The sequence below is a fragment of the Ceratotherium simum genome, chromosome 28 (assembly GCF_057802395.1).
Source record: "Ceratotherium simum simum isolate JZ-2026a chromosome 28, ASM5780239v1, whole genome shotgun sequence".
In the NCBI taxonomy this organism is placed as follows: Eukaryota; Metazoa; Chordata; class Mammalia; order Perissodactyla; family Rhinocerotidae; genus Ceratotherium; species Ceratotherium simum.
The window spans coordinates 20,873,711-20,900,183 of record NC_141927.1 but is presented as its reverse complement, the minus strand read 5'-3'; the positions used below and the strand labels follow the sequence as shown (position 1 = coordinate 20,900,183).

The 26,473-nt window shown below is 41.3% G+C and overlaps 1 protein-coding gene across 3 annotated transcripts in view; it reads right to left on the bottom strand.

Annotated features, from left to right (window-relative positions):
• MTUS1 (microtubule associated scaffold protein 1) overlaps positions 1-25,074 on the bottom strand; it is a 143,798-nt gene extending 118,724 nt beyond the window's left edge. The window contains exons 1-2 of one of the 3 annotated variants that reach the window (XM_087418439.1): positions 24,549-24,748; positions 10,682-10,755 (exon numbers count right to left, since the gene is read on the bottom strand). The gene's annotated coding sequence lies outside the window, so the exon portion shown is untranslated. Of the gene's footprint in view, positions 1-10,681; positions 10,756-24,548; positions 24,749-24,994 lie in introns of those variants that run through there. The other 2 variants (XM_087418440.1, XM_004428780.3) reach the window with 2 other exon arrangements.
• Positions 25,075-26,473: the final 1,399 nt, after the last annotated feature.

Sequence of the window (26,473 nt, the reverse complement as noted above, 5' to 3'; positions counted from 1 at the left end):
CTCAATGATGAAGATCTAGGCACCAAATAAAAACATTTCAGATCATTGCTCAGTAAATAACCAGAGTAGTTCTTCAGTCTCTGAAATTGCACAACCACCTGTGATTCATCACAAAGAAACAAAGAGATAAGAGGCAGGGAGCCACAAAATGGACACAGGTCTATGAAAAAGTACTGGCATAGGAACTTTGTGAAGATTATATGACAAGACTGTTTAATCCATATAAGAGAATCAAAAAGAGATTAAACCTCCAAAGATAAAGAAGATGTGGTATATGTACACAATGGAATACTACTCGGCCATAAAAAACAATGAAATCTGGCCATTTGTGACAACATGGATGGACCTCAAGGGTATTATGCTAAGCGAAATAAGTCTGAGGGAGAAGGTCAAATACCATATGATCTCACTCATAAATAGAAGATAAGACAACAACAAGCAATCTCATAGAGACAGATTGGATTGGTGGTTACCAGAGGGGAAGGAGGGAGGAAGGCAAAAGGGGTGAGTAGGCACATGTGCGTGGTGATGGATTGTAATTAGTCTTTGGGTGGTGAACTTGATTTGAAAAGTTAACTTAGGCTGAGAAACTAACTCTTTTTTTCCCTTAAGACACCAGTGAGGATCCAAGAGAAATGAAGGTATACAGTAAAATACATGGAAATACTAGGAATCAGATTCCCAAGGAAAAAAATAATGAATTAAACATCACTGGAAATTAACGTCTCTGAACAAAACTTTTAAAATATTTTGTAATGCCTTGGATCGCCAAACCCAAGTGCAGCAGTGAGGGAAGAGTCTGCAAGAATCCTGCTAGCCACACAGTCATTAGAGACAGCCTGGAGATGCTCTGGGGTTGCTGGAAGCAAGTCAGACAGCCCAGTGTCTGCATCAGCAGCCTGCGTGCACAAAGGCCAACTCAGGGTAAGATGTCACACACTCTTTGATGGAGCACCAAAACCCAAGAGAGACTTCCCAGGAAGAACTCTCTCATGTCCCCCTCATCACTTCTGTTTCTGTCAACCAGTGCACAGACATCATACCTGCACACAGGTGTATCAACGGCTGGTGTTTCCGAGGTAGAAAGCACCGACCAGGTAAGCAGGACTCAGATGCAAACCCGCTCATGCTGAAGCCCAGGCTCTTACCTGCTGCAGCCTGCGCACACACACCTCCTCTGTCAGCTCCACTCACCTCATTAGACAGCCTTTAGCTATACTGCTGGACCAGGCAGTCCCCAACTTCCAAGCAGGTTATCTTCCAAAGCTCACATGGAAATTTATTTTAAGCCCAAACTAATTTTTTGTGTGTGTGAGGAGGATTAGCCCTGAGCTAACATCGGATGCCAATCCTCCTCTTTTTGCTGAGGAAGATTGGCCCTGGGCTAACATCTGTGCCCATCTTCCTCTACTTTATATGGGACGCCGCCACAGCATGGCTTGACAAGCGGTGCATCAGCGCACAGCCGGGATCCAAACCTGCAAACCTCCGGCCACCGAAGCGGAGCGCGAGCACTTAACTGCTATGCCACCAGGCCAGCCCCAAAACTAATTTTCCTAGAGCAATGCTATTAATGATGATGAGGTTCCCAGGCTGGCCTCCAAACTGAAACCCATTTAATCCATAATATAAGTACTATTTGTTCAAAAAGACCTACCAAACCCTTAACACGTATTAAGACCAAGAAGCTGAACGCAAGTTAGGGCATTATTTCAATGTGAAAAATAAAATGCATTCCAAGTCAGAAAAGAGAATCAAAGTTACTTTTTCTACTTGGCTACCACCATCTCCAGTCTCAAGAGTCAGAAGAGGATAGAGGCTGGAGGAAGAAAAGGGAGGAAGTTTACTCTTTCTAAAATATAAAGAAATGAAAAAGGAGGGAATCTCACTCTCCATCCTGACTCCTCCTCCTCCTCCCTTTACAATCCCTAACAGGACATAAGGCCTCAGGCTCCCCTGGCTCCAATCAGACAGGGGGAGGGACCTGCCTGGTCCATGTGTATGGGAGCACACAGACAACCTGAAAACTCCAAGAGCAAATTTCTACTTCAAAAGATGACACCTGTAATTTTTCAACATCTTCCACCAAAACAGAGAAAACTTTCCTCCCCGCTTTCAATCCAACCTTCTTAAGAATCAAGACATACATACCTACACACAAAAGAGCTAATATATAGGACTATGAAGCCAAGGAACAGAAAATTTAATTCAAAAGTCCATGTGAGCAAAGGACTTGAAGAGACATTTCTCCAAAGAAGATATGCAAATAGGGCCACTAAGTGCATGAAAAGATGCTCAACATCATTAGTCTTCCGGGAAATGCAAATCAAAACTATGAGATACCATGCCACACCCATTAGTACACCTATTACCAAATGCTGGCAAAGATGTAAAGAAATTGGAACACTCTCGCATTGTTGGAGGAAATGTAAAATGGTACAGCAGCTGTGGAAAACAATTTGGTGGTTCCTCAAAAAGTTAAACATGTGGCACTGGCCCCACGGCATAGTGGTTAACTTCTGCACATTCCGCTTTGGCGGCCTGGGTTCTCGGGTTTGGATCCCAGCCACAGACCTACACCACTCGTCAGCCACGCTGTGGCAGTGACTCACATACAAAATAGAGGAAGACTGGCATGGATGGTAGCTCAGGGCTAATCTTCCTCAAGCAAAAAAAGAGGAAGATTGGCAACAGATGTTAGCTCAGGGCCAGTATTCCTTAGCAAAAAAAAAAAAAAAATTTAAGCATGTAATTAACATATGATCTCACATTCCACTCCTAGATACACACCCAAAAGCAGGGACTTGAACAGATATTTGTACACCCATGTTCACAGCAGCATTATTCACAGTAACCAAAAAGTGGAAGCAACTCAATTGTCCCTTGACAGGTGAATGAATAAACAAAATGTAGTACACAGATGCAATGGAACATTATTCAGCCATAAAAAGGAATGACATTCCGATACATGCTACAAATAGATGAACCTTGAAAACATGCTAAGTGAAATAAACCAGACACTAAAGGATAAATATGGTATGATTCCTCTTACATGAGGTACTTAGAATAGGTAAATTATTCATAGAGACAGAAAGAAAAATAAAGGTTATCAGGGGCTGGTGGGAAGGTTAAATGGGAAATTAATCTTTAGTGAGTTCAAGGTCTCTCTGCTTGGGATGAAGAAAAATTCTGGAACTAGATAGTGGTTATGGTTACACAACACTGTGAATATACTTAATGCCACTGAATTGTATACTTAAAAATGATTAAAATGGTAAATTTTATGTTATATATATTTTACCACAGTTCAAAAAAAAAAGGCACTACCACAGACTGGAAGAGCCAGAGCTAATGGTTTAACATCATTGCTACCTCAACTTTCCCAGTCTACAGAACAGGAGAAAATACTATACCACGCATCTTAGACCTTTTGGCTGCCTCATGAATATTTGGATCTCAAATGTTAAATCCACAAATGGAAGGGGTCTACACTACAGCACTCATCACCATACTGATCACTGTGGCACTAGACAGCTGCCAGATAGAAGCTCTTCTGAACTAGACAGTCACATAGAAAGAATCTGTTTCTACATATGAAGATAACTTAAGTTCGCAAGTTTTGTGTTAAAATCTTCATTTAAATGCTCACTCTGTCAACATAAGAGTCATAAAACAGACAAATGATTTCAGAGAAGAGTAAAATTGTGATAGTGACCAAAGCACATTTACTGACAAAGATTTTTAGACAAGGTTCTTTAAGACTAAGAGGAAGGCACTAGGACGAACATCTAGACCCATGGCCAATAGACAGGTCCCTGGAGACCTCAGGTGTAGACTCCAGGTGAAGCAGCCTCGCCAATCTAGCTGACTCCAGCTAGCGCCTAAAACTCAAAGTGAGCACCAGACACACAACCCAACACTGAATCACACAACTTAGGAACAGGCTTCTACGCAGGCAACTTAGGAACAGGCTTCTACGCAGGCAACTTAGGAACAGGCTTCTACGCAGGCAACTTAGGAACAGGCTTCTACGCAGGCATTTCAGAGTTAAACTGAGGTGCTCATGTTCCTGCTGGGCCCCCCAAACCATTCAACAACAGTGTTGATACTGTTTCCAGACAAAGGCTTATGCAACCACCTCTACACCAAACACTCCCACTAAAGGCCCACTTAATAAGAAACTCCCTCTCCAGGGTTAAATAAATCTCGGCTTGATTGCACGGTTCCAAGAATAAGGGCTATCTAATAAACTTCCTTGTATTTACAGAAGTCTTGGGCACAATGCTTACATAAAGTAAGCATTCAATAAATGTTGGCTGTAAATCAGATCCTCTTAGCTACCCATTAAACATCACTCATAGGTGATGGGTCAAAATTAAGTGGTAAACAACTATTTTTAATAGCTAAATACAAATATAAAAAAATAGATACATGTAATATCCCCCCAAGCCCCTCCTCTTTAAGACCTAATTGTAATTGCCCTTTTGGAAAGCAACTTCAACAGTCATAAAAATGGATTTTACGCAATCTTGCTTTAAATGGAAACCTTTGAGCGTAGGTTCAGTTCACAACTCCCTTTCTCTGAGAGCAGCCTCTTTTACTCAGTGAGGTGGGCTCTGCTATATGAACCAGCCCTGTGTCAACACCCGCCTCAACTGTGGTCAGATTTTCTCTCCCCCAGCATCTGGATTTGAAACAGCTAATCAGGCACAGTATGTCCACGGAACTCCCTGGAACTGAAAAATACACAAATCCAAGCCCCGTAGAGTGAGCCTCCTTCCTCCATGCACCCAGAGGGAGAGGAAGCGAGTGTCCACAGAGAGAAGAATGCTACCAATGTCCCGAGAGAAGCAGAAATGAAAAATAATGAGGGGGGCTGACTGACCTGACTTGGTTCCTGACAACTTCTTTGACACTGAGTTCTAAGAAATATTCCATACCCTTATAACCCCTATCCATTTTTGCCCCAGTTAGCTTGAATTGATTTCTATTACTTTCGATTAAGAACCTTCAGTAAACTGCTGCCAAGAATTTATCACAGGAAAGACTTTAAACAGAGGATTTTTAGCATATTTTCTAAAACTGACTTAGAAACAATCTGAATGCGCACACGGGACTAATTAGAAAATTGCAGTCGAGTAACTCAGTGAAATGCAACTATTTAAAAACTATGCAGTTTACTAAACAACTAGGAAAAATGTTTGTGTGTTTTGTGATGACAACCATGTAAAATACATAGAAAAAGACATGAGAAAATGAAAACAGCAGATACAAATGGGGGTTTGGGGCTGTGGGTTATTGAGGCTGTTGCAATTTCCTGTCTGTGGTAGTAATTAAAATCAGGAAGAAAAATCTAATAATTCCCCAAAACTAGAAATAACACAAATGTCCATCACTAGTGGATGAATAAACAAAATTGTAGTACATCCATACAATGAAATACTGCTCAGAAACAAAATGGTAGACCATTGATACAAACAACGGAGTTGTATCTCAAATACATATACTACATGAAAGATGCCAGACACAAAAGGCATATAATTCCATTTACATAATATCTGGAAAAGCAAAACCAGGAGCACAGGACTGAGATCAGAGTTTTCCTGGAAGGGCGGGGAGAGGACTGAAAGGGGCACAAGGGAACTTTTCGGCATGATAGACATTTCTATTTTTTGATTGTGGTTGATTGTTTCACAACTATGTGTATGTCAAAATTAAATGAAATGCCCACCTATAAAAGGCAAATTTTGCTGTATGTAAATTATACTTCAATAAATCTGACTTAAAAATAAAGAAGACACCAAGCTTGGAAATCAAACCAAAGCTACTGAGGCACCTTTAAGACATCTGTTTTCTAATACTGGATGACATTCATTCATCAAATTTTTCGGGTGTCCATTGTATGTTAAACACTCTACTAGGAGTTACTATAGAGTGAACAAAATAGACAAAAAAAAAAAACACAACTACGCAAACAGAAATTGTAGTCAATGAAGAAAAGCATGGGCATTCTGGTTGCTATTATGGGGGGGGTGGTCTCTGAGTAAGTCCTGTGTGCAGCTGAGGAATAAGTAGCAGGTAAGGAGGCAAAAAATGGAAAGGTTTTAAATGTATTATATCAAAAGTTGACAACTCAACTCTTTAAATACACAAAGTGTGGTTATATTTTAATATATTGATATGACATGGAATGGGGCCTCCTAAGCACCCAGGCGAATGGAGGTCTTGAAACAGCCCGATGGGCAGTGGCCAGATGTGAAGTGTTCTGGATTTTAGGGACCCTCAGAGAGTATCATGGTCCCTCTATCCATGGTCAATATTTCAGAAACGATTAACAAAAATGTATACATTTCCCTGAAATGAGGTTGCCTCAGGGTATCTAAATCTTATGTTCTGGTGTTTTAAAAAGATTTGTTGTACTTGTTTTTGCTTGTGGCTGAATTGACCATGGTATCCTTAAGCTTATCCCAGATTCTAAATGATTACACACAGACACACTTACCAAAAAGTGAACAAAAGTGCTCCCTGTGTGGGAAACAAAACTCTTCACGCTATAGGGTTTAAGCTGCAAGACACTTCCTTTGCTGGGCTTAAGAGGCTCTACTCGATCCTCCTAAACACACAGGCTGCTCCTTGGCAAATGCCTCTGCTGGATTCTTCTCTGACCAACCTCCAAATGTTGGGAGTACGGCAGGGCTCAGCCTCTTAACCCCTTCTCTTCCTACACTCATTATCTTGTTATAAATACATTGTTTGATGACAACTCCCACAAGCATATTTCTAGCCTTGATCTTTCCCTAAAGCTCCAGATTTGAACACCCAACTGTCAATTCAACATCTGCATTTGTATATCTAACAGGCTTCTCAAACGTCCTGCATCTAAAAGAGAACACCAGGATTCTAGACCCCGATGACTTTCTTTTTGTCCCAGTGTTTCTCATTCTCTGTGAAAGACAGCACTGTGCACCCAAGTTGACCATGACAAAAACCTAGGAGTCAGCCTTGATTCCTCTCTTTCCCTCCGACCCCAATAGCAACTCCAACAGCCACTACCTTCAAAATACATCCCAAATGCAACCATTTCTCACCTAGGCTATTGCCCCAGCCCCAAGCCACCACTGTCTCTCTCCTGGAAGGCTAACTGGGCAAATCATTAGCCTCCTATCTCCTTACAATATACTCTCCACACAGTAACCAGACTGATCCTTCTGAATTGTCCTCAGCTCATGCAAATCCACTCTCAAAGCCCTGTAGGATCTCCTATCATACTTAACAAAAATTAAACCTACTGACCTAGAATAATAATTAGCAACAGATTAGCGCTTGTGCTAAGGGTGACAAAAACTATCTTCAAAGGCAAGGGATTCTCCACTGCCACCCCCAAATCAGATGATATTGCTTAAACTGAATAGCCAACTCTGAGATGCAATGGAAGAATCCCTGAAAATGATCATCCCTTCCTAAAGCAACATGTTCAAACAAAATACTCTCCGCCTCTTATCTAATCAGACCTCCACAATCACTCTGAAGGCTGGGAGGGAAAAGGGTCCTCTTGCGCTTTTGACCACTGATTGTCTACATTTCTACCTTAAATATAAAAAATAAGTCTCTAAAATAAATATTCAGTTTTGAATATGTTCTACCCAATCAGAAAACAGCTACCATTTCAGACTGTGTCTGAATTGCAGACTGAAGTTTCTCCTCGCCCACATGACTTCAACATAAAATGTGCACCATATGTATCCAAAGAGTCATTAGTAAGTATGTTAAATAATCCTCCCAGAAACTTCAATTTAAAATGTGTAGGTCTGTGTTTAAATGACCTGTTGTCCCCAAGTTTTTAAACAAGGCTTCACTGCAGGTTCCCAGGCAGTATAGGAAACAAGTCACGTTACTGTTTCCATTCCTCAAACATACTGTGACTAACATCAAATACAAAATGTTTTCTTGAAAATTAGAAACATCTAGAAATATATCCCATGACACCAGCCTCATAAAAAGAATAACCTCCAATATTTACTTTTACTGTTTCTAAGGTTTTTTAAAGTCAATCACTAAAACTTTGACCTCCCCTTACACAAGCCAGGAGGAAAACACTCACTCTCTCCTCCACTTTTCACACCTGTCTTCAGACACGCACCCTCCGCACTTGACTGCCAACCGTCCACCTCACGTGATCATCTTCTGGCAGCAGGAAGGCAGCAGCAGGCTCTGTGCCATTTAGGCCCTCCTCCTAAGCTGTGACTATTTTTAGGCCAGCGGCCCCTCTCTGATTCGTCACTTGGCCCTAGATAATCACAAGGCAGTCTTTAGAGAGAAACCCTTCAGAAGCCAGGCAAGTTCCAGCAGGATTAGCAACACTCCTCTGCTAACACAGCAAGAATTCCCTAAGGGCTGCAAAAGAGAATGTCCTCCAAGGATAGCAGGTCATGACCTTTATAGTCCAACGCACTCACTGCCTTCCCTTGGCCAGACCAAGGTCGGGCTCCCATTCCAAATGACCCGTGATTTCATCAGGTCAAAAAAAAAATCAAAGCTGAAAGAGATTTCCTACTATTATAAGAACTTTAACCCATGTGCCAAAAAATTTAAAACAACTCTAAGATTTTTTTTTTCCTGAAATGTCATGCCCAGTAGCAACACTGAGATTTCAGATTTGTGTAACAGTCTTGGAAAGAGGTAGGTATTGATAAAAATATTCAAAGAAAATTTTAGTCACCTTTCAAAAAAAGAATAGCATACCAAGACGGTGTAGTAAGTTAAATATCCCCTTGTGCTATTTATAAATATAACCATATACTATAACACCTCTACTTGGAACAGGCCTACCAGAAACACTAAATATATCTGATGTTAAAACTATACACCATCTACTGCTACACCTCTATAAAAGATAACTATAGTAACATGAATTTCAAGTTAAATGTGTGGTTGGTTTTTCCATCTCACTACTAAAATGAAGCATAAGAACTTCAAACTAGGTTTGAACGTCTTAACAACTGAAATTTCACGAGCGAGTACATGCAAAACATATAGGGACAAATACATTTATGTATTTCGTGATGTACCTTTCCTTTAAGGATATCATGACATATCAAAATTAATCACTCTCATTCATCCCCAAGTTGGAATTTGTAAAGAATTGTACATCTTTTCTGAACCCACAAGTTTACAGTGTCAAAAATATTTGCTCTCCAGATTTCTACTGACAACACTAAGTGAAGACGTCATGAGAGCATTAAGGATAACACGTTGGCTCTAGTATTTGAGAAGGCAAGCTGGCTTGACTCAGAGCTGCAGGTCCAAGGAAAAAAGAAGATTCACTCACAGGTCCTGGCTTTAGCAGTTAGCATCTGCTTAACGGGGGTCTCTGGCCCTGAAGGTGAGTACACCTCCACCTGTCGGGTATCCTCCCCTCCATCCTCTCTGGAGTTCCAGGATGGCTAAATGTGGGAGTGTGCCAGGAGAACAAAGGAATACAATATGGACCTCAGGAAGCAAGAAACCCAGCCAAGTCTCCTCCCTCACCCTCATAGGCAGAATAAACTCTCATTGCTCCAAAACTGGCTACTTTTTGTATTTCTCAGATGGGAGTGTAGGAAGAGGGAGCCAATGGGATCTTAGAATCTGTTCTCAATAGACTTGGAGGAATAGATGGTATAATTTTTTTTCAAAGAAAAAAGACATTCAAGACATTCAATATGCCTGATGTTGCGCTAGAGAATTTGGAAATTCACAAACTGGGCTTTGTTTAGGTTTATATTTCTAAAGCTAATGTGGTTAACACAGTCTTTAGCTCCACGAAAATGGTCCCTGAGTCTGGCTCCCCAGGCCTGACTGTGACAGCCTTTAAAATCATTGGTACATGGAAGTCAATCAAAATGGAAACCTCTAAATGATTACCCTCAGCAATAGCTCTCAAAAGAAACAATTCAGTAGTATGCTGACTCCATCCTTACTGGTAATCTGCAGTTCAGTTATGGCCAACCAATTTCCAACTGACTGAGGCCAGGACCACTGCTCCCATTCTCACAGATCTATGTCATGCCTATGGACAGCATGACAGGCTGGCTCAGAGTTTAAAGGCAGGGATGGATATAGTGAAGATTTGCACTTAAAAATGGGAGAGAAATGTTCTGCTCATTCTTATCCAATTAATATTTAAGGAATTCAATAGCCCGATTTTTTAAGTGAATAATTCCAGTATCCACTCATGCCTTTCTCCAAATGATTTCAACCTCTGTATAAAGTATTTTAATCAGAAGTTAAATAAAATAATGTCTCTCTTCTTGGATACTAACTTCCTAATGTAGCTGTTACGTGCAAGACAGCAAGGTAGTTTAACTTAATCCACATTTACAGTTGAGAATAATTCTATTCACTGCCATTATATAAACAAGACATTTTAGTTAGCACTCTAAATCTTACCAATTTCCTTACAACTATTCTTTTAATATTAGAGACTTTCAAGAAAGAAATAATCTTTATGTAATTTGTATTATATTCAGAGCCTCCAATTAGCTACAAAAGGAAGAACCCATACAATAGCACCGGTCCCACAGAAGCGAAGTGGGGGTCAGCTATTCATGCACCACCCTCCCAGTTTCCTCATCTCTGACATAAAGTGACCTTTTACTACAAGAGCTTGCATTCATTCAACAAACATTCATTAATCGCCTACCATGTGCCAGCTGCTCTGCTAGGGACACAATGGTGAACAAGACAGCTCCTGTCTTCAAGCAGCCTTCAAAGAGCCTATAGTTCAGTTGAGAAGAAAAGAAAGTACCAGTCAATAATTACAAAAACTGCCAAGTCAAAGCAACCAGAGCCTAAGGGAACTCAGAGGATGGGCTCCCCTGCTATAGAGATATACGGAGGGAAAGGTCAAGGCTAGATCCCTGAAGACAAAGCTTGAGCTGAGGATAAGGGATAGGCAGGTGAGTGCTTCTCAGCCTTTCAGATTTTATGGACTAGTGAAATTTCCCCTCCCCCAATCTGGAGAGACAACATGGGGAAGCCGGCTTTTAATTTTGCCACTAAGGATACTTCAGACAAAATAACTTTTTACAACTACCAACACATTATAAAAGGATATTTTAACACAAAAATTAAGGGAGTACATAAATGCAGAATAAAGGATATTCTTTTAGTTTAGATCATATAAATTTAGCCTGATGAAAATCTTAGTACATTATTTTGGTTTTTTTTTCCATTTCCCTGTATCATGGTCAACATTTTGTCATCAAGCACCCCTGAGTCAGAGATCCCCATTTGGAACCTCTGAGCTAGGTGAAAAAAGCAATGAGGAAGACGAGGGAGGACAGAGGTGGCAGGATGCCACATGAGATACGGAGGGCAGTTTCTCCCTCTCCAGGAAGATCCAAGAGGCAGAGCAGAGAGAAAGACACATGCAAAAGGAAGTGTTGAGAGCACAATGGATTGGAAAAGGCCTGTGACAGATCAAGGGAGGGAAGGTGTATACTGAGCCCTCCAGTGGAAGCTGCAACAGAGACCAGCACACACCTGGACAGAGGCATCTAAAGACCAACCATGATGAGCTGCCTCAGCAGAGGCCAAGAGGTCTGGAAGGCAGCACCTGGACCAGACAACCCTGACCCACCGCCATGATGTTATGATGCCATAGAGCTCTTCCAGGCCAGGTACCATCCCAGAACTGGGTGTACTGGGGAGGGAGGAAAACAATCCTTGAAGAGGAGAGAACAGCACTGCATAGGAAATCTGAATTGACCAAATTTAAACCCTGAAGTTAGGCAGTATGTTTAATAACTGGAACTTAAACCCACGGTGGAAATAGCTTATCTTCAGGAATACAGGAAGCATGCACAAGATAATTCAGTTTAGGCCAAAACACATCATCACAGTTCTTTGGATTACTTAGGAACTCACCCACCTCAAAACAACTCATACTGTTTCCTATCAAGGGTATACTTTTCAGAAAGAAAATCAAAATAGAATTTTTTTTTAAAAGACTCTTTCCTAATAAGGTTGACAAGCATTGTGGAGTGAGGCTGACCTAATAGCTGAAAAACCATCTGAGGCTTCTGAATGTCAAAAACACTTGTGAGAGAAAAAGCTGTGTAAACACAGTGTTCAGTGCATCAAGGAACTGACAAGTGGGGACCGCCTCTCTCTGACACATTGTCAATTCCTACTTGTCTGCCCACACTCAGCAAAGTACGTGAGGCCAGGATGGGGGAGTGGGCAGCTACCTCTTCCACGGATAAAGATAATGACGTCAGCACACAGCTCTTCAAAGCCCACAAAGTATTTTCATAGTCATCCTCCCAGTTGCCAGCACCATGGGACAGACAGGTCCCATGACAGTCACCTTCCTCCTAGCCCTCCTCCCCTTTTAGAGATGTTAAACCTGATGTTTCCAGAAGTTCAGTACTTTGCCCAAGAAACAGAGTTAATGAATGGCAATGAACATTAAACCCAGTTCAAATGTGTAATCTTAATCTCTTTCCACCCTCCTTCCCACAGCAACAAAATCAATTAACGTTTGGTAACTCTATACAGCTACAGACCCACAGCTGCTAGACATGGAGGGCACATGTTACTCATGGAGAGCTCCCACATTGACTCAGTAACTGGATTACCTACCTTGGGCAAGCCAAAAATAATCTTGGCCTCATTTTCCTCATCTGTAAAAACTGATAGAACAATAATAATCCATCTCATAGGGTTGTTTTAGGAGTTACATTAAATTTTTGGAAACTTTCTAACTCACACCATTGTTAGTTGCTACTGTTATAATTGTCAACAACCTTGTGAAACAAGCTCTATAATTATCCTCACTTTACTGATGACCAAGGTTTAGCCACTCGTTCATATGGTTATGGGACCTTTCTGGGGTGACGGACATGTTCTATATGGGTATGTTGGTTACACAGACATATATTTGTCAAAACTCATAATTGTACACTTAAGCTAGGTGCATTTCATGGTACTTAACTGCATCTCAATTTAAAATTTTTTTTCCCCACAGATCACGTGGCCAGTAAACAGCAGTATGTATCCTAGAACACATTCATTAATTCATGTTGGAACCCAAAGATGTTTTCCCTGGTTCTTGTTCCGTAACCCACTTTCCAACTAATCCTTCCTACCCAATTGAAAATCTTGAATGTTGACTACACCTACTAGCTACCATTTTTGTTTGATCTTATGGACAGGAAACATGCCATACTTATGCAGAATTTTACATTTTACTGTTACCTCGTGAATATGTTCACCTAGACCCTGCTAGAGAAGTAGATCACTGCCCACAACTCCGTAGGGCACTACAGCCACAGACCTACACAATCATCTTGTAAAGCAGGTCAGGACCGCATACCAGGTGCCTCCAGACTCAAACCAATAGACCTCTGAGAATCTCAAGTACTCTCTCTCAGTGTAAGTCAGCATTCCTTCAACATTTTTTGGAGCAACTAAAGATAAAACACTATTCTCAATACTCCTGAGAGGTAAACAAAATTAAGTTCTTGCTCTTGTAGATAGTACATCATATTGTAGATAATTTTCTGAATACCATCAAAAAGTAAGCTTTTTCATGAAAATCAGCAAAAAGTATGAGAGTCAAAACAATAAGGCTAAGTTCCCGGAGAGTAGTGAGCCAATACGGAAAGGACTGTCCCTGTAAACGGAAAGAACTAAAACCAAACCACCATCTACACACAGCCTATCAAGGGCCACTGTCGAGGATTGTACAGTTGGGCTAAAGAAATGATTTGATAGAAAGACTGCATTCTTTTTGTTTCTAAATTATATACAGCTAGGTAAAGAAATTACCCACTGGGTAACACAGGTTGTTTGAAGGAAATAGGGGTAGATTGGGTGTACAAGGTAGAGATTAAAGCTAAAATAAAAAATTTTCCAAAAAGTGTTAAATGACCATGAACACCTCCATGTTTAGACTCTTTCAGACAGTTGCCATATGTCTTCAAAGTCCACTTGGCTAAAAGGAAATAATTTTCTACCTGAATCATGCCAAGACCAATTCAAAACTGTCATTATGCGTGTGTGTAGTTACGCAAGTTGGCACCCCATATTGTAGCTCCCAACCTTCATTAAACATCAACTTCCTGTACTCTTTCCTCGAAAATGATTACGTATGTCAGGCTTTCCACTAGCAAATAAGAGTTCCTTAACAGAAGGTCAACATATGTACACATCTAACTCAAAGGATCAACCCAAAGGAAGGGCCAACCTCCCTAAAAGAGCCTACTTTTCAAGGTCTAACACTGTACATTCCTTGGAAGTCACTTGGTAAGAGAGAACTGTTGACGTTTACGGCTAAAAATCATGGCTGATACCCAGGGTGTAACTGTGGTTTTATGGGACATTCTATTCCCAGTTCTGACTGACACCAGGCCTCACCTCCTAGTTAAATTTCTACCTGGGATTAGCCCCATCAGCCCAAGAATTATCTGCCTCCATGTAGCTTAAAATAAGGAAGTAGGATTCAAAATTTCTACAGAAAAAAATGTTTCAGAAAAACAAATATTAGTCCCTATTCAACATATATGACCTTGGACTGCTATCTGTAAATGGGTACATTTTACAATGTATTATTGTACTATGAAATAATTCAGATGATCTGAATCTTATTCGGTTCTTTTTGAAAAAGCAGTATGAAATTATAAAATCTTATAGAAATGTAACATATCATTGTAAGGATCTTGTCCATTTTACATTTGTGCGACTAATCTTAATGGCTTACAAGATTTAACATTCTGTTTAATGTTCTGAAGTTAGAAAATGGAAAAACAACAAACCATGATTCTAAGCTATGTCACCTGAAATTTTACATATCCAAACTACTGCATGCCTTTGATCCCATTTCAGCACCAATGTGAAGAGAATCCTAGCAAGAATAATTTATTACTTCTTCTGGCATTAAAAGTAAAGTAACAGTATCATATTGGGAATGGGGAATGGACCAGGAGGGAAGACCTGGGTCCTAGTCCTGGTTCCATAACTTACTCGTCATAATACAAAACATTTATCCAAAGAGTTCTCATCCTCAATTTCCTCATGTATAAAAACAGAGCTCCCACAACCTGCCCCGTGCACCTCACAGGGTTGACGTGATAATTGAATGAAAATGTCCTTAATGGCGTATTTTAAGATACTTTCAAAAAACATATGGAGTTACTATTATTTCACTTAGTTTGAAAGCTGAAAATTCAGAATTGCTTATTAAATATATGAATGGTAACATTTTACAACGGAAACTCTTAAATGTGAATGTTGCTGGACTAAGTTACAGGTTAAAAATTAAAACAGGGGATGGCAGTCCTTTATAACCCACAAGTGCTTTATTGGTTCAAAGTGATGACTCAACCCTAAGTGCTTTTAAAATGTGCTGATAGCAAACCAGCAACATAATTTACAGACTTGAGCAAAGATGAAAGTATCTGCTTTGATTTTTAAAAAATATGGTTCAAATATAACAAAATATCAGCAACTCACTAAACTCAAACTAAAGAAAACCAAGAGGTGACAAAGCTGTAAGAATAAATAACTTCAGCTGTCACTGGTACAAACCAATTCTTTTCAAGGAAAAGGGAAAGTTATCAAGCACCTGTGCCTGGAATTTAATTCCCAACCAGAGCACCACTGGATGGAAGCAACACCTCCAACAGAGTTGAGGAAATTAGATGAAACTTCCCATCCATGAATCAGAAAATGTTTAAAACAAGAAACAAAGGAAGGTTATTAGCATTTATTCACTATCTTCTATAACCTGACACTGTGGTAGAAGAACCCCAGAAGACAGGTATTATCCCCACTGTCCTGATGAGGGGACTGGGATGTAAAGGCAATGAAGTCTCTTACCCAGAGTCACGCGGCTAACATCGAAGATCTCAGACACCAACCCAACTTGGTCTAACATCGAAGTCTGTGCACACTCCCTTACATTCCTGTACCAAATGTTCTGGATGCCAGTAACATCTTTTTCCAATTCTATAACAAAGTATGTCTCCAAGGTTTCACAATGGACATCAGGGTGAGCAAAATCTAACTAAATGCTGAAATACTTCTATTTATTATTCCAATTTTAATAAAAATAGGAGGAAGGAGAGAAAAAAAGAAATACCTTGCCCTGAAGGCTTCTACTTATACCATATAAATAGAAAATAAATTTCATCTGATTATGTACCTAAGTTATAAATTTTAAATGTTCAGCGTAACAACATATCAGCAACATTTTCTAACATAATATTCACATCTGCAATATAAAATTACTTATAGTTGGGGTCTGCCCAGTGGCGTAGTGGTTAAGTTTGTGCACTCCACTTCAGTAGCCCAGGATTGTGGGTTCAAATCCCAGGCACAGACCTATGCACCACACATCAAGCCATGCTGTGGCGGGGTCCCACATACAAAACAGAGGAAGATGGGCACAGATGTTAGCTTAGGGACAATCTTCCTCATCAAAAAAAAAAAAAAAAAAATCACTTAAAGTTTTTCATAAAAAGAGAAATAGAGGATTTTTCCTATCTCCATTCCCTTTTCACTGACTAGACCCACTCTTCTTATATTGGAATTAAAATGAATTAGTAAATCCCTCTGCACAGTTGTCATTAATATCTCCAAAAAGCAACATGAGAAATTTTTAAGCATCAAACAAAAAATTCAATACTTGAGTATTAAATCAAATTCAATAACCAGCAATTCTAGCAAACCATCAAAAACTTTTACAGAAATGCAAAGCTACCCTGAAACACAAATCTTATTAAATCTAATAAGAGAAAGAACAATCCCAGACTGAAAAGTCATCTGAATTCCTCTTTAAAATGTAAATACATATTTCTCTAAACAAAAAACAGCCCAAGTCTCTATTCATGAGAAATTGTCAACTTGTGACTGTCTGCACAAATGGAGACTGTAATAAATTATCACAAGTGGAATTAATTTTGTATAAGTATTTGCACATGAGTGTGCCAGATGTTCTGAGAATGGCACTTCATAATAAAACAGAGTAATAACTCAGAAGGAGAAGGAACCTTACGCCTTCCAGCTCTGTTACCCTAACTCCTAACGGCACTGCCTTCCAGGGGGACACAAGGCCACAGGCTGGGCTGCCCCACTGTCTCTGCTTGCTGAGTATATCACAGTGGGTGAGAGGGGAGAGCACAAGGAGAGGACAAGGAGAAAAGCAGTCAGGAAATTGATATCTCTGGCTTAAAAGACCTTCTAGTAGCTGTGACTAACTGAAGAAAGAATTTCAAACTCCCATGCCATCAGAGCTCTAGATGAGTTATTCCAGGCCATGTCTGGTACAAATAATTATAAAAGTGCAAATGTACCCAGCCTCGTAAGGTTTAGACCCTATCCTCAAGAAGCTTACAAGACGGAACAAAAAAGATATTGGAAAACATCACTAAAAAGATTGTCCAGAGAAAGTCAAGGAAACCACAGACTGTGGTGCTAAGTATCTTGCTTCTCAATTCTTTTGGTGAGAAGGAAAAGAGTAATAGTGACAAGGAGCAGGAGTCTTTACATAACCAAAAAATGTCAAAACAGCCTTAGGTTTACCAAAATTTGGTCAAGGTAGCAGGCAGAATTCCCAGTGTATGGCACAATGTCAATGACCTGGGAGAACGTTTCTAGCAACCTGAACACTTACTAGCATGTCCAAAGCTGCACTTTTCACAATGAGTGAGGCTTTTCTGACTGACTCCTCTGAGAATTGGGGCCAAATTTTGTCCCTATCTGCACCCTTCTACCTTGCAGTGTTTGGCCCACAGAGAGTGCTCAATAAATACATGGTCTGCGGCTGATGAAAATCAAAGTTAAGATTCCAACAGCGAGGATTTTTACTCATGCCTTTTATTTACCATTTAACATGAAAACATAGTCCTAACTTTATGCTATGTATACATGACTTGGTTCTACATAAGGGGTCTGGATGGAGGATCTAATAAAACAAGTGCATTTTTCTTAGGGTAAATAGAAAAATCTACCCTTTGTAACCCATTTCTCATTTCTCCAATCTTTCTTATTCTCTTACCAGCAGGCAGAACTTCCGTAATCCTCACTTCAATTGCAGTCTATTGGGTTGGGTTAGTAGCAATGTGGAAATATGTTCAATTTTGTAATTTGCCTAAGAATGAGATGACCATAGTGTAGCAGTTTACTGCATAATAAAAAATAGACTTTTATAGCACAAGCTGATTTAATTGGTAGTTATTCTGGTAAATACAACTCAATCAACTTGACAGAGAGGTCAGGGGAAGGGGGCAAGCCTATGTTTGAATGTCGTCTCTTAGACTGCTTATGTCTATACTGGCTTCTATTTTTGTTTCATGAAGCTGGCCAAGTGAGCTATGTTTTACAAGGACGTGCAATTTCAACTTGATACCATTAATTAACAATCATCAAAAGAATATACAAGATAAACATAAAAGAGAATTTCTCACTTGTCACCGAACACTGCTAATCACATCCTATGAACCGCTTATCTGAAATAAGATGAAGAAATGTTGACTTTTCCTTCAGAATTGGTATATATGTAAATAACACCTGAGTTAAACATTACCAAGTTTGCACTGCAGAAAAAGTATAGAAGATAAGCTAACAACCCAACAGTCAAGACTTACTGAACACTGCCCTAGACATTAAACTATATGTTTATTTACACAAGAATATAATTTTACACCCCTCCTTCCTACTCTTCTGATAAGTGTGACTCTGTCCCAGAGGGATTCCTTTCTCAATGCCAATTCTGGACAGAAATGTCCCGATTCTGCCAAAATGTCCCGAAATATTTTAGTTAATTGTAGACGATCAGGGCAATTACGGTTGATTGGCCCTCAAACACTAATTTTCTTTTCTTTGAACCAAGCTTCAATATAAATCGACAAAGGACAAATATTTAAAGTATTTAAAAGAATGACAACAAGGTCATTGAATGACTTGAAAACCCTCTTTTCCTGGCACCTTACCTAGAAGACCGATGTGTTCTCAGTCTGTTTTCCCCCCAGTCTTGGCTCTGCCTTTTGCTGTGTGCACACGGTGGGAGGCTGGCCATGCTTGCCCTTCCCCTCAGCACAACTCTTACTGAAACATGAAATCAGTGCAATCTCAGGCAAAATTACACTACCTGGAAGTGATTTCCTCTCGACCACTTTGCCCTCTCCAGCTAGTTTGACAAACTTATGACCTGCACTGCGTCTTCTTTCACAGCTCGAAAAGAATCTATTCAACCCTACTAAAAAAGTAAACATTTCCTCAAGAGAAACTTTAAGTGACTTCAAAACTATCTTTACTTAGTTTTACAACTTCAAAATGAAATAAAACTTTTAGGTTAGAAAAAGGTAGGATGTCTAATTTGTCTTACTTCTACTCATGTATGTAACGTGTACACAAGAACATTCATTAATTTAGATACGGGCCTATTAGCAAGACTTACATACAGTTTATCTTCAAATAAATACTTTTTTATTTCTCTTCAATATGGAGCTTAAACTGAAGGCTAAGGAAAACCTACTAACTTTAATGAACAAATAAGGTTGTTTTGGAATCAAAAATTTATATGCAAATATGTACTTCTGTGCCTGAAAGCTATTTACTTAAGCAAGACACCTCCAGGTTCAACCTTGTTTACACTCTAAACTTGTGGAACAAACCCTTTCTTCCTTGATTGGGTAAAAATGAGACATCAGGGCAATCACAAATTGCAAATTAGCTTATGGTGTACAAAAATGAAGTTTTATTGTATAGATAGATCTACAGAATAAAGATTAGCCTCCATATCTGTCATCCACAAAGTGGAAAGGTCTTTTTCATCTTGAGCCCAATGAACAAGAAAAAGTCATGCATTAATATCATGGATAACGGCCCACATAAAAGAGTAATGACTCCTGATTTCAAAGAATATTGAGGTCATTTTTTAAAAAAATAACTATTATCAGTGCAATCTGTTACAAAACTTGTCTTCAAAATACATTTTAGAAGAAGTAGTTGCCAGTCAAACTCAGTTCCTGGTTATACTGGACTGTCCTAAGCCAAGTATGGAGAACACCGGTAAAGCAGGTTTTTCTGAACCAAATTTCAGGCTGGCTAAGGTACCAACCATCCAATCCTTTTTTTTTAAAAAAAAAAAAAAAAAAAAAAGAGTGTGGTCACTCATCCTCAGTCACTCTGTTTTACCTCCTCTGGAGGCCAGAAGCCACCAGTGCCCAAGGACCTGCCAGTTAAGTGGTGGTGGTCACCTCCTCGTAGGCCCACCTGACTCAAGAGAAAGTCTGGGCCCATTTCTGAGTGCCCCCAAACACACACACTGCACACCAACCTCATCCTCATGCTCATATATGGCCCCATGGCTTATTCTTAGGTCTAAAAGATAGAGAGTGAAAAAAAGGGACTCAGGCTCTGATGGAGAGCACTCTCAGTGAGGCCTTTAAAAATCCTCAGGGACTGGGCCAGTCCCAGGGGCCTAGTGCTTAAGTTTGGCATGCTCTGCTTTGGCAGCCCAGGTTTGGTTGCCAGGCACAGACCTACACCACTCCACCACTTGTCTGTCAGTGGCCATGCTGTGGCGGTGGCTCACATACAAGAAAAAGGAAGATTGGCAGCAGATGTTAGGTCAGGGCTAATCGTTCTCAGCAAAAAAAAAAAAAAAAAAAGTCCTCAGAGTATATTTAAGCTTCCATAGTACGGAATGATAACTCAAGTTTGGGAAATCAGGAGAGCTTTTCTCTCCTCTTCAAATAAATAGTTTAATCTATGAGTAGTGTTGGAAATTCATTTGGGAAACATTTTCAATTACATATGCATCTGACTGGGCATCAAGAAAAGACTCATATGAACAATTCAGCATGAAACTGCAATAATGAATACAAAATGAAAAATTCTGGGGGGCTGGCTCCGTGGCTTAGCGGTTAAGTGCATGCGCTTCGCTCCCGGTGGTCAGGGTTCGGATCCCGGGTGCATACCGACGCACCGCTTCTCCAGCCATGCTGAGGCCGCATCCCACACACAGCAACTAGAAGGATGTGCAGCTATGACATACAACTATCTACTGGGGCTTTGGGGGGGAAAATAGATAAATAAATAAAATTATTAAAAAAAAAAAAAATTCTGCCAAAATACTAATACTACAAACAAACTACTACAAAAACAAATGGATTGTGAGCCTAGTTTACACAATGACAGAACAGATCTGAAAGACTGTCACTCCCTAGGACTTAAAACTTTCCACTCTGATTGCAAAGAATGTTGTTCCTAATGGTATATACCACATACAACTATTTCTCATCAACAAACACAATCTGATTGACAACAGTCTCTACTCCAGGACATGGAGGTTCTTATAATGGATTTAAAAAGAATCTAATTCAGAACTTTGGGGAGAGTTCTTTTTTTTTTTTGTGAGGAAGATCAGCCCTGGGCTAACATCCGTGCCTATCTTCCTCTACTTTATATGGGCCACCACCACAGCACGGCTTGACAAGCAGTGCGTCAGTGCATGCCCAGGATCGAACCTTCGAACCCCAGGCTGCCACAGCAGAGCGCACGCACCTAATGGCTACGCCACCAGGCTGGCCCCAGAAGAATTCTTTTAAAAGTCATTTTCTGTCACTGTCACATATACTTCTTAAGCTATGATTCATAAGTGTTAAAAATTTTATTTTTGAGAAAGTCAACAGATTTGGCTATATTAAAGTACAGAACTTCTATAAGTCAAAACCATTTTAAACATGTGCTAAGTGTTTGTCTTTATAAGGCAAAGACAAAATGGGAAAAATATCTGCAATAGGAAAGGCAAAAGTTTACTATCAATCCATAAAAGGCACTTATGAATTAACAGAAAAATACTAATATCCTAAGAGAAAAATTTGGCACAACATTCAATTAAAAGGGAATAAAAATGGAAAATAACTAGATTTTTTTTGGTGTTCAACATCATTTGTAATCAAAGAAATGGAAATTTATATACTGAGACAGCACTGTTCACCTATAAAGCTGGCAAGAATTATTTTTCCTTTTAAGGATGATTCCCCATATTAACAATAATATAGTAACACAGGTACTCTCATAGAGTGCTGGTGGGAGCATACTTTGGTAAAACATTTTTTGGAAAGCAAATGGTCTATCTGTATCAAAAGATCTTAGAGCCAGCGCTGCCGGTCTAGTGGTTCAAGTTCAGCACTCTCACCACTTCGGTGGCCCAGGCTCACTTCCTGGTGGTGGAACCACACCACCTGTCTGTCAGTTGCCATGCTGTGGTAGCAGCTCACATAGAAGAACCAGAAGGACTTACAACTAGGATATACAACCATGCACTGGGGCTTTGCGGGGGTGGAGGTAGGAAGAGAGATCTTAGAACCATCAAATGTATTGCAAGGACTCTATCCTAAGGAAATATGCCCTGTAGATAAAGTTTTATAAAGGATATTTGTTGTATAAGTATATATTAATAATAGCAATTCAAAATAAATTAAAAGCTCAGCTATAAGAAAATGGTTGAATGAACTGTTACATCTATATAATGTAATATTATGTAGCCACTAAAATAAGATTCTTGAAGAACTATAATGACATGGAAACTTTTTCATATGTTAAGCAGAAAAAAATCAGCATGCAACTATATAACTAAAAAATCTATTTATGTTATCTATTCTATAATTGTGATTATCTTTGGATGGTGGGATTAACTCTTACATGCATTACTTTTGAAACGGTAACCAACAAGGCCAACTGAACAGGGCTATTAAGTGACATGCTTTTTTAAATACTTAAGTCTAATAACTACAGTTTCATTTCCAAGAAATACCAAAAGAAATTTACCTAGAATTTTATAATCCTATGAAGTACTCCAAAATTGTAACCTTGAATTACTGATATACAATTAAAAGGTGTAGATCTACAAGCACTATTTGCTCCACATAACACTGATTTTAAAAACAGGTGGAGGGGCCAGGCTGGTGGTGAAGGGGTTAGAGTCGCACACTCCACTTCAATGGCCCAGGATTCGCAGGTTTGGATCCTGGGCGCAGACCTACTCACTGCTCATCAAGCCATGCTGAGGCAGAGTCGCACATACAAGAACTAGAAGGACCTACAACTAGGATATACAACTATGTATTGGGGCTTTGGGGAGAAAAAAGAAAAAAGAGGAAGATTGGCAACAGATGTTAGCTCAGGGCCAATCTTCCTCAAAAAAAAAAATTGGTGGAAAAGTTGGTGAGAGTTAAATAAATATTATTTTAAACTAAATTCTACTCCTAAGGTCTTTTTTTTTTTTTTTTAAGGATAAATAAGTAGTTCTAAATCATTTCTCTGTATAACTTCCCTTATGGAACATTGTACTTAAGGGAAAAAAAAATCGATAAAAGCACTTTATACATTGTAAAGCACTATACAAACAGTGTATCATTGTTTCAATTTAAATTGTCCATCATTTCCTGCCCTAATTATCCCTGAAAAAGCAGTTTGTCTACAGAATTGCAATTCCAACTATGCAATTCCTTTTAGGGTTAACGACACACTGTTAATCTGGGTTTATCTAAACTCCTTAAAGAGGTTATAGGTTCCCAGGAAGCAAAGACTGGCATTTCTTTTTTTTCTTCCCCCACCTCCTTCCCTCCACTCCTAACACCTCCATCCACCCTCCTCCCCCAGGGCTAAGGATTTAGAGTGATGATAATTGAATTCCTATCACCTGGCTAAACATGAAGGCTTTCATCGCCCGTTTTGCCTAAGACTTTGATTTTATTCAAACAAACAAAACAAAGAAAACACTGGATTTCCTTTATTAGCACACCGACCACTTAAAATAAATAGTAGTTAATAGAGTATGTGAAACTTTATGCAAGCTAAACGAAGACGCAATCTCTCCATTCCTACTCCAAAATAAATTATTCCAAGTCAAAATCAACAAATAACTAGAAAAGAGCACATCTTGGAAACAAGAGGACAAAAGATTTATTTAAGGCAAGTAAACACATAAGTCCACTAATTACGATAGAGTAGTCAATCCGGTGACCTTAGTTAGGGTGGATTTCTCTAGAGAGCTAGAAAGCACAAGCGAACCGCAGGAAGTCAGAAGGCACGGGGCGAGAGGACCTTGGGAATCGCAGCAACCCCATTACGGCCACACTTTCAGCCCGGGTTCCTTATGCCAAGAATGGCCCCGAAAGAACCGCCCAGCGAGAAGTCTGGGACTGCTGGGCCCCAGCGGGTCAAGTGCCTGGTGGGCGGCTTCCGGCCGAGGGGACAAGCTTGTCAGTCTGCGTCAAACGCCTTCGGTCACTTTCAAGGTGACAGCCACGAGATCCGCATCCGTCCCTGCCGCACGAGCTGCGCTGCCCGCGCGTGAGACGTGCTCCCCGCAGCCTCCGCTCCGCTGGGGCTGCCTCCCCGCTTCTCCCCCAGCTTGGGCACCCAAGCCCCCAGAATACCCGCCCCTCCCTAAAGCTAGTCCCGTCCCCTTAGGCCGGTCGCGATCACCGTGTCCTCTCTCCACCCTCCGCGGACAAGCTGGGCAGCGGGAAGGGACTGCACTCCGCACTTACCCGCAGCGCCTGCGAGCCAACCCCAGCCCTCCGGGAGCCGAGACGCAGAGCCGGGAGACGGGCACTCGGAGCCCGGGCGCCCTTTGGACCCTCGGGGAGGCGCGCCAGGCCCACCCGGGAGCCGCGGTGCAATCCGTGCCCGCCGGGCAGCGTCTGCACCTGGGCACTCGTCCCCACCCCCACCCGCACGCCGGCGGCGGCTGCTGTGCCAGGCGGGAACCCCGAGTCCGAGCGCCCAGCCTCCCCGCCTCCCGGCCGCCGAGGGGTGGAGCAAGGGCGGGGAGTTTGGGAAACTTGTAAATAGCAAAGCTCGGCCGCCTCTGCCCCACTCCGCCGGCCGTCCCTTCCAGGCGGCCCCAGCCTGCGCCTCGCAAGGGGAGACAAAAGCCAGGCAGCGTCCCAGGGGGCTGTGCCCTCAAAAACTTGAACGACGCGCGGGGCAGTACCTCGCGACGCCGGCCCCAGCGGCTCCTGCGCGCTCCGCTCGGCTGGGCTCGGCAGGTGGGCGGGCTGGGCTGCCCGCTCGCTCCCTCCTCTCGCGCTCCCGGGTCCCGATCCCGAAGCCCCGCGCGCTCCCGGGCTAAATGCCGGCGCGCCACGCCCGCGGCGCCCGCCCAGGACCGCGCTGCACCTGTTGCCACGTGCGCCGCGGAGGCCCCGGGCTGCTGCAGGCGCACCTGGCTGTGCCGCGCGGCGCAGACCACAGGTCCCCTCAAGCGACCGGAGCTCTGCCGCGCCCAGGGCTGGGGCCCCAGTCCAGGCCGGGCTGCCGACAGGACCTGCCTCCTACTCCCTTCTTGCCACCTGTGTGCCCCGTGCGCGCTCTCTGGCTTCCCGCTGGCGGTGGGGCATTGCAGCGAGGGCGGGCCCGGGTGGGGTAGGGAGTGGGAAGATGGCAGAAGGATCTGGGCGGAGGTTTGCAGGAAACCAGCAGTGATTGTTTCTTCAGAGTGTCCGACTGCCGGTCTGTATTATCTTCATATTTCGAAGAGGTTTATTAGCAGACACCTAATAAAGGTTAAAGAAACGAGCTCCAGCTGTTAGATCTTCGAAGAAAAAGTGGAAAGAATAGAAAACGGGAGAGAAACGAGGTCCGACCCACTTTTCTCTAAACACGAATTAAGTCCTTCCTCTTTGCTAAACTGATCAAATTTCATCCATAGCTATTAGGCCCATAAAATATTTTCTTCTCCAGGCATATTTTTAATACAAAGCTTTTCCAAAGATGTTATTCCACCTACGAGAGATGTAACGTTACTGAACCATTAAATGTCAGACAAGCTGAGTTCAAAATTAAAAAAAAAAATTTAATTACTTGGTTTGGAATCCCTAAAAGCTTTTTATTTTTATTATTTTTGTGTGTGTGTGTGAGGAGGACTAGCCCTGAGCTAACATCTGATGCCAATCCTCTCCCCATTTTTTTTCTTGAGGAAGAGTGGCCCTGGACTAACATTCCTGCCCATCTTCCTCTGCTTTATAGGGGACGCTGCCACAGCATGGCTTACCAAGTGGTGCGTCAGTGCCCGCAGGTGATCGGAACCTGCAAACCCCAGACTGCCGAATTGGAGCGCGCCCACAACCGCTTGCGCCACCAGCCAGCCCCCCCCAAAAGCTTTTTAGAGGTAAGCTTTTTCTGAGAATTAATCTGAGGATACTGTATTTGACAAAGTTTTCTATACCATCAATGTTAGATCAACTAACATGTATTGCCATTTATAGTTAAAGCCTTTTCAAGTGTATAATGTTACATTATTTCCTCAACAAGACCCAGGGGTATATAGGTCAGGTTATCATCTCCATTTTTCAAATGAGGCAATGGAAGCTCAGAAACGTCAAGTGACTTGCTTAAGGTCACACAGCTAGTGAGGGGCAAATGCAAATCCAGCAGGCCTAACTTCTAATCTTTCTTTTTATTCCATTACATA